Genomic DNA, 5,916 nt, shown 5'->3' with positions numbered 1-5,916 from the left:
TGTTTTCATGTAAATAAGTCATGAATGATTACTCATATTTTTGTAATTTTATGAGATATTTCATGCTAGTTGCCAAATGATGGTTCCCACATGTGTTAGGTGACTCACATGGGCTGCTAAGAGCTGATCATTGGAGTGTATATACCAATAGTACATACATCTAAAAGCTGTGTTGTAACGACCCGGAAATTTCCGACCAAATTTAAACCTTATCTTCTATATGTCTCCGACACGATAAGCAAAAACCCTAATATTGAGTCTAGAAAAGTTTGAAATCTATACTCGGATAATCGGTTACCCTTTGACCAAGCCTGACGATTCACGAACCATTATTTATAAATAGGTACACATATATTTGAATATATGAATATTATGAGATGATTTGAAAATAAGTTATTATATTATTATTTTTATTATCATTTACCACCTAATATTAAAATAAGTAGTGTTATTAATAATATTATTGTTATCATTCTTATCATGATTGTTATTATTAAAGTTATTAAGATTTAACATTTCTTGTATCATTATTTTTATTATTAGTATATTTATTAATATTATTATTATTATTAATATTAATACTTTTATTAAATATTATTATTATTATCAGCATTATTAAAAATCGTTATTATTGTTATTACAAATTCACCGATATTATTATTAAATTTATCTTTTCCCTCATACATATTATTAATACTATTATATCAGTATTTTTATTACACTTAATTATTTGATATTACTATTATTAATAATATAACTAATTCTATTATTATTATAGAAATTTTATATTTATAATTTATTAGATAATAATTCAATTAAAAATAAATTGATTGGCAATCAGTAATAGGAAACTCGCACCATTTTGTTAACTTTCATTATCTGTTATATTTTTTTTTAATTTATCAAATTGGATTCCTGTCTAATAATCTGTTGCACTTTGTCCTCTTGTTTTTATTTTCTTCCCTAATTGAATTTATTCTGGCGACATCTTGTTATACGTCCACGTCTTGAAACAATCTGAGAAAATTATAGAGGTCATATAAGGTAGTAAACACTCCATATAATGAGACTACTGTAAGTTAGAATGGAAAAACAGAAAATTCGACTTTAAATTGGAACCAGACACACGAGAACCACCGGTAACCATGTCGACCCACCTTATCCTTGATCCTGTATTCGGTTTCCAACCACCTAAACCCTCACCACTAATGTACGTTTCTGTTTCGACCAACCAAACCGTCATCTTCTTTTTCTAGTCTTATAACCACCACCACAAACCCTTTAGAAACTGCTGCTATGTTGCCGTTAGTTGCAGCGATAGAAAACCACCACCACAACCATCTGTTTTTCTGTTTTCAAAACCATCCAAACGAAACCCACTAAACCCACAACCATCTCGGTCTCTTTCTCTATCTCATCTTCTCTCCTTGTAACCGAAAACTATGAACAATTATCATCACCTACATCATTCGAGACCCATCTCTTCATTTTCTTCGATTAAACCCATCAAGAACTCTATATTTTACCAAATAGGTTTGACCCAATAAAAAAAAATATACAGAAAATATATTTAAAGAGATGAAGAAATTAAGAAAAATATTACAAAAACGTTTACTTACTCGATTAAATGATCAATTGGTTACCCGATCGATGATGAAGATGGAGCGAGGTTGATGATGAATCGATTGACCTGCTGATTCATCGAGAATTACCCTTTGATTAATCTGTTGAAGAATGATGATTAACGAAGATGATGATGAATCAGTGACCTATCGTACCTTGATGATTGTGGTTTGATCGATTGCAGAAACAAAGTACCATGAATCGTTCCTGTGTGTTCTTGAACCCTGCCACTCTCGATCCAATTTTGAACCGACAAAAGAAATACGGATTACTAAACCTATTGATTCTATTTGGGGTACTGGATTTTGTTAAGTGGGTCGGTTGGGCTCCGGGAATTTCAATATGGGCCATTCGATTATAGAACTACAAGTAAACCTAGATGTTGGGCCGAAAGAAACTAGTTAAAAATATTGGTATACGGATTATATCAGAAAAATGAAACAGATGGATGGTATGGGTGCGGGTTGGGGTAACGAGAGGTCACGGGTTCGAATCTTGTTCAAGGCGTTTTTCTTTTTAGGAAGCTATTAAGGTAGTTATTATTATTTTATTATTATTATTATTATTATTATTATTATTATTATTATTATTATCATTGTTATTTATTATTATTATTAACATTATCATTATTATTATTACAACATATGTTACTTATATAAAAATGGATTTAACACATATAAAATACTTATGTTTATATTACAAACTATTTTGTTTTCAAAATAATGTTAGTAGTTATTATTAATTGAATTACCTATAAGATATAAATATATTTTTATATAACCTTGTATATAAATTTTAATTTATCATATATGTTTTAATTAAAATACTTTAGAAAGAATCTGATATATGTATATATTAACTATGTAATTAAAATATATCACTATTTTAAATAAGTAAAATATTATATATAAATGATATATATATATAAACTGGTTTGATTTTCATTATATACTCATTATAGGTTTTAATATATATAAATGATATAGGTTCGTGAATCCGAGGCCAATCTTATACTTGATCAATGATGTTATATGTATTTTTACTACAAAATACAGTATGGTGAGTATATAGTCCCTTTTAAACTCTAAATATTTTTGGGCTGAGAATACATGCGCTATTTTTATAAATGATTTACGTTATGGACACAAGTGACTAAAATTACGTTCTACATGGGTTTGAATCAAAAATCCCCTAGCTTGGTAACTTTAACTATTGGTTTATGAACTGGTAGGCGCGAATCCTAAAGATAGATCTATCGGGTTTTACACCCCCACCCAGATGTTGTTCTAGTAAACTAGAGGAACGGGTGTTTAGTACTTCGAGGTTAACGGAACGCACTTGATTCGGTGCACATATTATATAACTCAGGGGTACACACTCTTGTTAAGGCTAGTTACCGGGTGCCCACTGCTAGGAATACTTTTCATACACTTGCGAGTGTATTATGTTTATGAACATGAAATCTTGTGGTCCATTGTTATAACGCTGCTAGCATCAAATCTATATATCTCACCAACTTTATGTTGACTTTTTAAAGCATGTTATTCTCAGGTACGAATTAAGTCTTCCGCTGTGCATTAGCTCAAATTAAGGATATTACTTGGAGTCGATCATCGCAATGGGACCAACTGTTGATGATTCCATCCGGAAGGATTAGTCGCGGATGTTTCAGTTGGTATCAGAGCGTTGGTCTTAGCGAACCAGGTCTCCCATTAGTGTGTCTAACTGGTAGTTGTTAGGATACATTAGTGAGTCTGGACTTTGACCGTGTCTGCCTGTCAAAAGTTTTGCTTATCATTTTAGTCGAAAATTGAGACGACCCGACCCAATCCATAGGGACGAATACAATAACATATGATAACATTGCGAGGTACTTGACCTCTATATGATACATTTTACAAACGTTGCATTTATTCTTAAAAGGCAAACTATCATTACATCAATATTTGACATTTTCGTCTAACATTTCATAATATCCAAATGACCTAATCTGTCATTTACTTATTTATATTCTCTATTGAACTCCAATGACTCGAATGCAACGTCTTTGTATCATGGCTTAAAAGGTCCCAAGTAGTATCCTTAACATGAGCTAATGCACAGCGGAATACTTAATTCATACCTGAGAATAACATGCTTTAAAACGTCAACATAAAGTTGGTGAGATATATAGGTTTGATGCTAGCAGCGTTATAACAATGGAACACAAGATTTCATATATAAACATTTTAATAAAAATATTCTAAGTGGTTGAGCACTTGGTAACCATACTTAACATTTAATCACGTCGCATATTCCCTTTATTATGAAATCTTACTACACCGTACCAAGGTGTAGTCACGAAACGAAGTACTGTGCAACCGTTGAATACTGGTCGTCCAGTCCGGTTGGGGTTGTCAGGCCCGATAGATCTATCAACAGGATTCGCGTTTACAATACCGCTGTAAATATTAGTTACCAAGCTACAGGGAAGTATGCCAGTGGTACAACTCAACGTAGAATATATTTTTCAGTTACTTGTGTCCATAGCGTAAAACATAAAATACATGTATTCTCATCCCGAAATATTTAGAGTTTAAAAGTGGGACTATATACTCACTTTTGTCTTGAAGATATGTAATTTCGACTTGGTCTCCGATTGATATCACGAACCTATCCATATATAATATATCAATACCTTTTCTTTTTAAACAATCGTCACATATATATACTTATAATACTTTTAATACTTTTAATAATTCCTTAGTCCGTAGTTAGCAGTCCGATGTTAGTAATTCAATTTTAATGGTTCATATTTAGTTGTTTAATAAACCCCCAATGAAATAAATAAAACCCCCATCGTATATGTATTGGTCGAGATTAATCTTGACCCATGGTACCGGTGTTGTCAAATGACGTGTTGCGTACATAAAGTACCGGTGTTGTCAAATGACGTGTTGCGTACAATCATGGGATCTTATGATTAATCTTCTCGTATTGTTTACGGGTGATCCTGAACCATATAAAATTAAATTATGAGTACATATGTATAAAATATCATGTTACTTTAGGAAGATGTGATTTATTTAATTTTCTCCAATTATTTTCGTGGCTAAACTAGTCTTGGATATCCTATTTTGTTTTGGTCATAATTTCTTCGTTACAACTCCGTTTTCGTTGATTCAACTTTCCACTTCCTTGGATCGAGTCCCTCTTTAAGAATATGAACTGTAAATACCTTAGTTTGTATTCGAAATCATAAGTCATAGGTCAAATTTTGGTGAAACTTATGAAGTTAATCATTTTTGTTACAAAAACATCATTTAATGACCATTTTTCTAAAAATACTTATACTATGAATTAAATCATGAAATTTTTATGTGTTAACATATTCATAAGAAATATCATTTTTCCAGAATATAAACCTCCAATTCAAAGTTCAAGATGGTTTTTAATTATCCAACCCAAAACAGCCCCCGGTTGCACTCCGACGTCATAAAAACAGTTTTTTTAAGGTATTCTTTGAAAAACCAAGTTATACCTTGTTAAATTAGCATATATTTAAGTTATATTACAGGTCTTGAAGTATTTTAAAAGTTAAGTTAGAAGGATCTATTTAGTTTGCAAACAAGTTTGAAATCATTCAAACTATGTTTTTGTTGTTAAAATTGTATACCGTACAATAAGATAGCTATATATATATGAATCGAATAAGGTTATGAACAAAGTTACTACCTCAAGTTACTTGGACAAGATTGCTGTAAAAGAGGAGTAAAAACCTAGAACCAAAAGAGTGATGAAATTGGATGAAAGATTGGAAGCAACTTAAGACATAAACTTGAATTGAAAGTTGTATTTTTGTAGTGTTTTTGTTGATCTTTTTATGGTGGTGTTTAAGGTGATTCTTGAGAGGATTTTTGCTGGAGTTCTTAGAGAGACATGAGGCTAGTAAGTTTGTGTGTTTAGCTAGAGAAATGATGTTCCAAAAATTGAAAATGGATGCATGTATTTATGGTGGTGTAAAAGGTGTATAAATTTGTAATTTTGTGAAAAGATCTTTTAATCATGTGAAATTGTCATACTAAATAACAAAAGTAGTTACCTTATACATAAGGCATGAACAAGGGCTGGTTGGTGGTGATTTGATGTGTATATACCAATAGTAAATACGTATAGAAGCTAGGTATGATACGAGTACATATACTCTAGATATACGTATAGAAATCTTGTGAAAAATGGAATGAGGATTCAAATATAGCTATCTTTTGTGAATATACTTATATTGTTTTATGTATTTAAGTCTTTAAAAGTGAT

The sequence above is a fragment of the Rutidosis leptorrhynchoides genome, chromosome 3 (genome assembly GCF_046630445.1).
Source record: "Rutidosis leptorrhynchoides isolate AG116_Rl617_1_P2 chromosome 3, CSIRO_AGI_Rlap_v1, whole genome shotgun sequence".
NCBI lineage: Eukaryota > Viridiplantae > Streptophyta > Magnoliopsida > Asterales > Asteraceae > Rutidosis > Rutidosis leptorrhynchoides.
The sequence above is the reverse complement of the archived record's forward strand: the minus strand, read 5'-3'. Positions refer to the sequence as shown.